Here is an 11,073-nt window from a genome sequence, read left to right as displayed (position 1 = left end):
TGAAACACACTATTTCCTAATAAAGAATGATGGAAATCTATAAGTTACCTTGGAGACCAATGTAAACAGTTGAGCTCCTTAGCAGGATTTAAATAACATTTGTAATGTAACAAGAACTAGGAGTAAAGGGGATATTTTTAAAAAATTGTTGTTGTTTAGTCGTTTAGTCGTGTCCGACTCTTCGTGACCCAGTGGACCAGAGCACGCCAGGAACTCCTGTCTTCCACTTCCTCCCGCAGTTTGGTCAAACTCATGCTGGTAGCTTCAAGAACACTGTCCAACCATCTCGTCCTCTGTCATCCCCTTCTCCTTGTGCCCTCCATCTTTCCCAACATCAGGGTCTTTTCCAGGGAGTCTTCTCTTCTCATGAAGTGGCCAAAGTATTGGAGCCCCAGCTTCAGGATCTGTCCTTCCAGGGCTGAAAGTAAAATCTCTCACTGCCTCCATTTCTTCCCCTTCTATTTGCCAGGAGGTGATGGGACCAGTGGCCCTGATTGGAGTGACTTAAAATATGCAGCAGAAAAGGATTAGTGACGGAACCCGTGGAGGGATGGGGGGAAGTCCAGAGATTTGGCTGATTCTTTGCTTGTTTATATTTTTATTATTGATGATTTTGAATTCAAATTTTAATTTGTAAAACTAAATAAAAAAATTTAAAAAAAAACACCTCTGGAGAACTGCCACTAGTCGTTATCAACAGGACTGGACTAAATTAGGGTTGCCATATTTCAAAAAGTGAAAATCTGGCCAGAAAAATTGTTGAGCTTCTCGGGGGGAGGGGGTTGTTGAGCTTTTTCATTTTACAATTTGCCAGAAAAATCTACACTTCTGACATGCCATGCACCCGGGTTTTCCCGGACATTTTTGCTAATTTCCGGAAATTCCGCCTGGATTCCATTTCCGGCGGACGAATCCCGGCTATGTCCAGGGAATTCCAAATGCATGCCAGCCCTAGTTAAATGAACCGCCATGGCTCTGACTCCATTTAAAGCAGCTGCCTGTGTTCTTAGGCCTAGGAGGCTTTGAGAGGCTTTGAGTAGATTCAATATCAGGAAATACTGGTGGTGCTAGAGGTCTCCCTAATCTGAATTAAAGGACTGAGGGAGATCCCGGTAGGAGGAGCGTGTTCCAACTGGACTTCATTCAGTGCTAAAGTTCCAGTGATGCTGATAAACCACAACAAAGGGGTGAGAAGACAGGAGACTCCTGAGCACACAGGAGAGGATGGTGACAAGTTCTGGTCTGATGCCACATCTCACAGCAGCATCACAAATAGCTCCAAGGGAGCATCTGATTGGCCACTGTGTGAGAACAGGATGCTGGACTAGCTGGGTCACTGGAGAGATGCAGTGTGGTGTAGTGGTTAAGAGCGGTGGACTTGTAATCTGGTGAACCAGGTTTGCGTCTCTTCTCCTCCGCATGCAGCTGCTGGGTGACCTTGGGCTAGTCACACTTCTCTGAAGTCTCTCAGCCCCACTCACCTCACAGAGTGTTTGTTGTGGGGGAGGAAGGGAAAGGAGAATGTTAGCCGCTTTGAGACTCCTTCGGGTAGTGATAAAGCAGGATATCAAATCCAAACTACTACTCCTCTTCTTCTTCTTCTGTTCTGGCGTTCTTAGCTTGCTCCAAACAAAGGTTGTGCAAGGCTGTGCATGGAACAGTTGTGGGTTGTTTCTTCTGCCAAGGAACCTGGGCTGAACTTTTCAGGGCAACAGATAAGAACTCATTCATTCATTAACTAGCTACTTGTTTGATCCTGCCTTTCTTCATCGAGTAGCCTTTACATGTCTGGTAAAAGGTAAAGGACGCCTGGACGGTTAAGTCCTGTCAAAGGCGACTGTGGGGTTGTGGCGCTCATCTTGCTTTCAGGCCGAGGGAGCCGGCGTTTGTCTACAGACAGCATTCCAGGTCATGTGGCCAGCAGGACTAAACTGCTTCTGGCGTGACGTAACACCGTGACGGAAACCAGAGCGCACGCAAATGCCGTTTACCTTCCCACTACTGCAGTACCCATTTATCTACTTGCGTGGTGTGCTTTCAAACTGCTAGGTTGGTAAAAGCTGGGACAGTGCAATGGGAGCTCACCCCTTGTATGCGCAGATTCGAACCGCCGACCTTTGGATCGGCAAGCTCAAGAGGCTCAGTGGTTTAGACCACAGTGCCATCTGCGTCAATGTATCCTCTTAAGCAATAAGGCTCACACAATATTCAGAGTTAAAACCACAGTGTATCAATTGCATTAGCCTTGCAGTTCAGCTCTCCTACAGCATGGTAAACAGAAAGGCAAATTAAAATGAACTTCCCAAAATGGAAAACAATTTTTAAATTGAAAAAAACCACCTTTGTTTTGCTTCCTGCTTTGTGGCTCCCATTGGCAGTGTCGGACTTTAAAATTTCGGTGGCGCCCTGTGTGACACCCAAACTCAGACCCCCACCCTGACTCTCACCTTCATTGCTACAGCACCCTCTGCAGCACCCTCTTGGCTTGACGCCTAGTGCAGGCAAACCAATCACGCTCCCCTAAATCCACCTCTGTTGTTGATGGAGCAATGCCAGCAGTCAGAGTTCAACTTTATTCACTGGTGCAATTGGCAAACGCAGTAGAGGATCAATTGGTTGAACTCATTGTTAATGAAGGGTTACAGCTCTGTTTGCTTCTAAAACAAGCAAGGCAAGTCAATTTTCCTGTGCCTGGCAGCAACCATCAGAGGCATTGACCTGCTGGGCAGGATACAATGAGTTTCTGCTTTCCCACTCTGCCAAACCAGAATTATTGCATCAGTGACCTGGACTTCTGCTCTCAACTCAGGGTTCGTCCACACTTCCACTTGTTCTGTGCCTAGAAAGCACAGGGCTGAGTGGTTTTCTGCTTAAACTATGCTTTCTTGGCAAGTGCCCAAGTGGTTTTGCCTCTCCTCCACTGCTTTCTCCTGGAAAACGTCAATCCAGAGGAAACCCAGCAGACATTTGCTCCAATTCAGCAGTCAATAGCGGGGGGTGGGGTTCCCCAGAGGAAAGCAACAGTGTGGATGAGTCCTCAAGCAGGCTGATGCTCATTGGAACTGATAGGGTGGGAGGCAGGGAGCCCAACAGTAGGGGGCGCCAGAGCCAATGATAGGCAGCGCCAGCTAACTCTAGCTTTGTCTCCAACCTACTCCCAACAGTGTGACAACACTGAGACTAAGCAGGAGGAAGCTGACAGGCTGTGCTGTCCCATGAACTGTTTGTAAGAAATGGAGCAGGCAGGTGGTGTGGGGCTGAAAGAGGGCAGACTGGGGTTAGGGGGCAGTACCCCATTTGTCCCAATACACCAGGCCCCTTTTACTCCAACTGATGTAGCTGGAGAAAGACGGTACTTTTAAAGAGAGCTGGAGGAAGTATGAGCGGGACTTCATATTGCATGGGGAGCCCACAGGTTTCTTTTGCCCCATTGTTACTTCTAGCCTTTTCCTGAAATACCAAGAAAAACATCCAAGAAATTTTAGCAGAAGGGAACGTAGGGTGAATGTACACACTGCACATGACATTCCAGTGTGGTGTAGTGGTTAAGAGCGGTGGACTCGTAATCTGGGGAACCGGGTTCACTTCCCCGCTCCTCCACATGCAGCTGCTGGGTGACCTTGGGCCAGTCACACTTCTCTGAAGTCTCTCAGCCCCACTCACCTCACAGAGTGTTTGTTGTGGGGGAGGAAGGGAAAGGAGAGTGTTGGCCACTTTGAGACTCCTTCAGGTAGTGATAAAGCGGGATATCAAATCCAAACTCTTCTTCTTCTTCATTCAAACCACTTTCAAGACACAGGGTGAGGGGGAAATGGGTTGGATCCACAGGTGGAAGTGGTTTTTATTCAGCAGAAGCACCTATGAAGGTGAGAAAGGAGGAGAGACCATGGGGTTGCGGCACTCATCTCACTTTCAGGCCGAGGGTGCAGGTGTTTGTCCACAGACAGCTTTTCAGGTCATGTGGCCAGCATGACTAAACTGATTCTGTTGCAACAGGACGCCGTGACGGAAACCAGAGCGCATGGAAACGCCATTTACCTTCCCACTGCAGCGATACCTATTTATCTACTTGCACTGGTGTGCTTTCGAACTGCTAAGAGCTGAGACAGAACAACGAAAGCTCACCACCATCGAGCAGATTCAAACTGCTGACCTTCTGATCAGCAAGCCCAAGAGACTCAGTGGTTTAGACCACAGTGCCACCCACGTCCCCATGTATACCTAAGTGGACTTTTTGCTGGTATGCTTCAGCCCCTGGCTGACCACCAAAGTGACTCTCGGACCCCCAAAAGCTAGCCTTCAACAAAGGACTAACCTTCATTACAGATCTGTAGTTTGAATCAAGCAAAGCTTACCTTGAACCTGAGCTTTTCAGGGGTATTTTCACATTCTCCAAGATCCCTTCCAACTCAAACACTATGTGGTTGCAATGGAACTCTTTATCCTGGGTTTCCCCATGTTCGGCAGACACTTATGAGAGGTTTCATTTGGTATGGGACCACTATGTTTGACAGCACTTCAACAAGGATTGTCATGCCAGTCAAAGGACACAATTCAGCCATGGATTCAATTCCATCTAAAACAGCCAATGCTTTTGGTCCCATTGATTTCAGTGGGAGAGTCCAAGGTTGGCTGGGTCATCATGACCCATATTGAAATACATATTTGATATTCAGTGTGTTTTCTACACTTAAAAACTCTCATCACTGCATGGCACCTGAATTACAAGCGTATTTTGATTATTTTGCTTAACTTCATATGTTTAAGAACACGTAGAAAACTATTCCACAGCTTCAGTTGCTCAACCTTTTCCTTCCCAAACAAAAGAATCTGTTTTATCTATTTCTTCTAGCTAAAGTTGATCTGCACTTGTTTACCACGAAAGGTGAATGTTACCTCTATAAGGCAGCACCAATCTGAAGGCTATTTCAGCTCCATGAAAGCACATCTCAAAATTAATCATTCAGGTATTATTCCATTTTGTGTGTTATACAGTTGACCTTAACTTAGATATTTGTTTGTGTAAACTGCTTATATTACTATCCTCCTTATTAGTGTAAGAATATGATTAATCATACGGTCTATGAAAGCAGGAGAACTCAAATCATGTGTGTCCTGAAGGCAGGAAATGTCATCAGGTTATATATTGCCATAAATATTTGTAGTACTCAGCAGTTTCCAACTGTGCCTGTTGCAATGTGACCTACGATATTAAGCACTCGGGTGTGCGTTACTGAGCAGAAACATGAATGTATCAATGACACACCAGTGAATATCCCTTTTAACATGCACATCACTGATCAGACTCCCGTCAGTGTCTGTATTTAATGAATTCAGCTCTTGACAGAAGTGCTTCTCATTTACTCCAACAAAGGTATTATGTTTTATGCTTAAATTCTCACTTCTCATTTGACACAATCTCAAGTAGAGCTCAACTGTGTGAGGCATGTCACACGTTAGTGGCAAATGGGCTATTAATTTGAGTATTATATTTTTACCCCTGGAGGATTACTGAGGCCTTTTTTATGTATTTATAATTTTCTTCCATCGTGCCTCATTTTACCTGATTTAATATTTGATTATTTGATTTGTGTTGGGCATCCCTTAGAGGACTAGGTTAACAGGAAACTAATCCATGTAAATAATAATCACAATGCTTTCAGTTAAACAGTGATGAGAACAAATCGTTTGTCAGCACAGCGGGAAGTCCTCTTAATTCTCTTCTAGCCCCACCAGCAACAAGCAGTGATTGTTGAGACCCTATGGCAGCATGGAGTGGTGGTTAGAACAGTCTTCTCCAGCTTAGTCCCCGCCAGATATTTAAGACTACATCTTCCATCTGCCCCAACCAGCATGGTCAATAGTCAGGGATGACAGTTCAGTCCAAAACACCTGGAGGTCACCAGACAAAGGAAGGCTAGATCTGAGTGTTGGACAGAAGAGACCTGGGTTCAAATCCCCACCCAGTCATGAAGTCCACTGGGTGTCCATAGACCAGTCACCATCTATCTCAGCCTAGCTAACTGCATAGGTTGCTGTGAGGATGGGAGAGAGAATCACTGATATCACCTGAAGTTCTTTGGAGGAGTGTGTGTGTGTGTGTGTGTGTGTGTGTGTGTGATCATGGAGGAAGATATGGTGCATGAAATATATCTGAACATGACTTTTCAGTTATGCTCCCTACATCTAACAGGCTTACTGACTCTCTTATTTGATTTAGAACTGTATATCTATCACACAAGTCGTGCTGGACATAGATATGAACAGATTTTTCCTCAACATCTAGGTGTATAATATATTGACCAGGTACTGGATAATGTAGTTCTATATTTTCAGTTCGCTTTTCCAGCAGGGCAGGCTGAACATCTCTTAACTTCTTCCAATCTTTTTCTGCAAGTATATTTTGAAGTGGTTGCAATGAGTCTCACTGTGTCCTCAAAAACATAGGTGGATTAACTGGGTTACTTTTTGAACTGAATATGCACAACTTTGTCATGAATACCAGTTTGTGTTCAAGGGAGATATAGCGTGCTAAACATAAACCCATTCCGTGGGCGATGAAGAGTTTGTGTCACCAGCACTCAGAATGGTAGGGCAAATGCCTTGGAGGCATCAATCAAAGTTGATGCCAGGATTGCGGTCTTCTAATTTTAAGGGTCCGTGTTTTTAAGGGCCAGCACTGCAACTACCATTGCCTCCTCTGAAATGCCTTGCTATTTCAGGGTGCGGTGCTGGCTTGGTTATGGTAGCTGAGCTGCCTTTTATTCCCCCCCCAAAAAGGGGGTGCAGAGCTGAGACCCCCACCAAGCTAGGAGGCTATAGCACACATTTCCTCTGCTGCCAGCCACCCCATCACAGAGCAAGCTCATGGACGTGGGGAGCTGCCTATGAGAAGGGTACTGTGTTGGAGAGAGCAGCTTGCCTGAGACTCCCTCAAACCTGCCCTGTAGGGATTATCATCATTGTAGTCATGGACCAAAATTTCTGAAGGCCCTCACAGGGCTCTCGCTGCTTGCACACTTCAGCAGCTTATATAGTGCAGGGAGCTGTGATGTCAGTATCTCGTAGGATGTGCAGTGGGCTGGTGTGAGGTGATGTTTTCTTGTCCCCATGTGCAGATTAACTCAATCTATACATTGTTAACATGGGCAAGCATCATCTTCTCGGTGATTTGTGTGTGCCGGTGGTATTGCCATGGATACTCGGGAAGCAGCTGTTAGGGCTGCTACGCTCTCTTGTTTTGTGTTTCTGTCGTTTTCTTCTCCTCCGTTTTCCTGCTCAGTGAAAGCCAGCCATCACCATGGCAGAACTCGAAAGCTACCTGTCTAGTCCTACTGGACTGGCATAAATCACCATGGCAGAACTCGAAAGCTGCCTGTCTAGTCCTACTGGACTGGCATAAATCATAGTACTCCGGTTTAAAGGGGCTATATAGCTTGCAATTGTATAATTAGACCAAAGAATTAGCGGTGTTTACAAGTAATCATTGCTGGTTGTTCGATGAATGCCTGCCAGTGTGCTTAAGAAATTGCTGGGGCTAATAGAAAAAGTGATATTTGTTCTGTTTAGAAGCCAGAAAATGGCAACTCAGACCAACAACATATATTTAAATTCAGCCTGAGAGAGTTGGCTGTTATTGGCTGAACACAGACCCCATGGTGTTTGCTAGCAACCACTCCCACAATCAGATCTGCATTGCAGTCATGGAAGGAAAACGATCTATTTTTTTTTCTACCTTGCTCATCAGGGGTTCTAAGAAGCAAGTCAGAAAGGACACATTCACATCTCTCTAGTTTTGATCTTCAGAGCAAATAATTTAAAAAATTAAATATGCATCAAATAATGCAGCTGTGTCTCATTAAAATTCTCAAATTAATAATCACAGGAAACCTTACATTCACATTGCAGATTTATTCATCAAACAAAGGGACTTCAAAGAGAGTGATTGTAAAATTAGAAGTCATTATCACAAAGAGCAACAAACTGAATTAGTTATCCTTAAATAAAATATGGAAACATCTCAACTTCCATTCTCTGCTTCCTCTGGCCAAACATAGATGGATATTTTATGGTCCAGTCCTAAAATTTATTCCGTCTGTAACTGAGTGCACAGGATGGGTTGAACCAAATCACAACAGCAAAACAAACAAAACAGAAAACAAAATAAACACACCATCTTGCATACTGATGTTGTGGTTATGTTTTGACAGCTCAAATATTTGGAATTTAATGTCTTGTCTCCTTGCCTTCACTTACATATATCTGAAAATTAAAAAACAGTTAAGAGAAAAGAGAAGCAATCTCATTTATATTTGCTAATCTTGCATATTATTGAAGAATTACAAGCAACCACGTCAGGTTTTTTGCAGGCACACGTCATGTGTGAAATTACTGCAATGTACCTGCATGTGCAACCATCATTTATTAGTTTCCTTTTTAAGATATTTACATACTGCCCTTCACTATATTTACAAACAAGAAAAAAACAACTACAAAATAAACAAAAGCATTAACATCATTCTCACAAGTTACATAAACAGCATAACTTAAAAACACCATTAAAATGGCTTAATCTATTAGCCACTAAAAACCTGGTGGGAAAGGTGGGTTTTCAACAGGCATATGAAAGAACAGAGTTGTGGGAAGGTACCGTAATTCCAAAGATGCGAAACCACCACTGAAAAAGACCTTCCACAGGTCGCTGCACTCAACAGGTCCTTTAATACAAGAATCACTAGGAAAGTCTCTTCCACTGATTTTAGTATGTGGGCAGGTGGATGGATATAGGAGAAAGCGTTTTCTCAGATATTTGGGATCCAGCCCATTCAGGGCTTTAGATATCAGCTTAAGTCCTTCAGTTAGGCCCAGAAGATAGCTGGCAACCAGTTGCTTCTGTCTGAGAATAGGTGTTATATACACAACAACCCCGCTACTCATATCAATATTCTCACCATCACATTCTGCGTTAATTGCAAATTCTGGAGAGCCTTCAAGAGTTGGAAGACCCATATAAAGTGTATTATAAAAGTCCATCCTGAAGGTTATCAGGGTGTGGATAACTGTAGTCAGGCTATTCCTGCCCAGAAAAAGCTGTAGCTGAGGGACCAACCTAAGCAGCTGCTGAGGTCGCCTTAGCTTCAAGTGACAATGATAGCTCTAGACTGAACTCCCAAACCACACTCTTGCTCTTCAGTAAGTGCAATACCATCCAGAACATGTTGTCTGACCAAATCCCAGACATGGTAACCCCCAAAGCACAGAGCTTCTATCTTGGTTGGATTCAACTTCCATTTCTTGAGCCACATCCAGTTCAATACCACTTCCAGGCACTAATGCAGGACCTTCACTTTGACAGGGTTGGTGAGCAACCCAAGTAGGGGCAGCAGCCCCTACCATATTTATACATGTGTTTTATATGCCAACTACATCTTTAGTCTCCTGCTTTCAGAGACTGCTGTTTTTGCAAAGAAGGAAGCTCCACCCAAATAATTTTTTTAAATTATCATATTTGCATACTGTCCTTTATCTGAAGATTACAGGGAGGTTCACCACATAAAAATACGCTGAATTGGGCTAGATGAAACACATTTGAGCCCTATTTTATTTTATTTTTTGCTTTTGCCATTTTTGCAACGTCAGTACAGATGAGAATTCAAATGGAAATGTTAATTTGCATGAAAGCCAATGCAAATTTAGATGGAGATTCCACTCACAAGGTGTCACCAGGGCCGTCTTACCTATAGGCAGTAGGGGTGCAGGGCACCCGGGCGCGGGCTCTCAGGGCGCTAGGCCGAGAGTCCGGGGCCCGAGAGTTGAGTCTGGGGAAGAGCCCGTCTGTTGGTTGGGCTCTCCTGCTGCAGGCGGCTCTGCGCCGCGAGTTCGGGGACAACCAAGCCAGTGAGATGCTGAGGCGGCCGGCCAGCTCCACCCTCCTGCATGCCTGGGACTGGGCAACCAGGATGGGGACGCACCAGGCGGATCTTTGCACCCCGGCACTGCATATGCTTAAGACAGCCCTGGGTGTCACAACACTTTTGGGACAACCATGCTTATTTAGCTATAGGATTCGAAGTGTTTGTGTTCCTACCTCTCCACTCTAACAACCCTTAGGAGAATTAGATCAAAGCTACAAAGTATTAAGCATGGAGATGGGGCAGGGGGAATTGATCTATTTTGACAGAATATGAATTGGATGATACACTTTAACGCCATGTAATTTTGTACACGGGCATAGCCAGGAATTCTGTTTGTGGGGGGCAGGGTATTGTTAAGGGGAGACAGAACCTCAGATTTGTATTGATTTAAGGGAGGCAGCTGCACCCCCACAGCTACGCCCATAATTTTGTACACCTCGAAATTGTGTTTTTTGGTATAAAGTTTACAGGTTTCTAGTCCAGACAGGGGTTAGCATTGCAGAGGAGCCGGCCAGGCCCAGCGACTCTGGAGGGCCCCCGGCCAGCTGAAAGCACCCCCAAGGAGATCGTAGCATCTCTTGGGCGGTGGGAGACCCTCCTCCGCGCTGCAACCGCATGCCTTCTCCTCAAGACAACTCCGGGGCAAAAGCGGCACAACAAAGCTGCTGCTGCTGCTCGCGTGCCCACGAAAAACAGGCAAGCTAGCGGCTGCAAAACACTTGCAAGTAAACAGCTGCCGCTGCTTCGAATCGTTACTCTGGGAGGCGCCATGGCTGGATCTCCCAGGGGAGGGGGGGGATGGAAGCGGCGGCGGCGGCCTTTCTACAGATCAATTATATATTCTGAGTGAGTGGCCTTAATGCAGCGTCCCCGTCCCCGCTTCAAACGTTGTTGAACTACAACTCCCATCGTCCCCGGCCGCTGGGCCAAATCTGGCGGGAACGGGCGAGTTCAACAACAACAACTGGCGCCCCCACCGCGAGGCTCCTGCGTCCCTGAGGTAAAGAGGCGAGAGAGGCTGTGCGGGTGCGGGTGCGGGTGCGCGCGCGCACCCCGGCCCGCCTACGCGCGCTTTCCCTCGCAGCCACGTCAGCTGTCACTTCCCCCCCACACACACACACCCGCCACACACGTCAGCCCTCCCTTTCCCACTCGCCGC

The 11,073-nt window shown here is 45.7% G+C and overlaps 1 long non-coding RNA gene across 1 annotated transcript; it reads right to left on the bottom strand.

Annotated features, from left to right (window-relative positions):
* Positions 1 to 7,896: 7,896 nt before the first annotated feature.
* On the bottom strand, positions 7,897 to 10,985 carry LOC309542970. The gene is made up of 2 exons (XR_014224489.1): positions 10,733 to 10,985; positions 7,897 to 8,262 (listed from the first exon to the last, which is right to left on the bottom strand). It is a non-coding gene; the product is annotated as an uncharacterized lncRNA (long non-coding RNA).
* Positions 10,986 to 11,073: the final 88 nt, after the last annotated feature.

Source organism: Podarcis vaucheri, assembly GCF_965113315.1.
Source record: "Podarcis vaucheri genome assembly, chromosome: 1".
Classification (NCBI taxonomy): domain Eukaryota; kingdom Metazoa; phylum Chordata; class Lepidosauria; order Squamata; family Lacertidae; genus Podarcis; species Podarcis vaucheri.
This window is presented reverse-complemented; position numbering and strand designations above follow the sequence as displayed.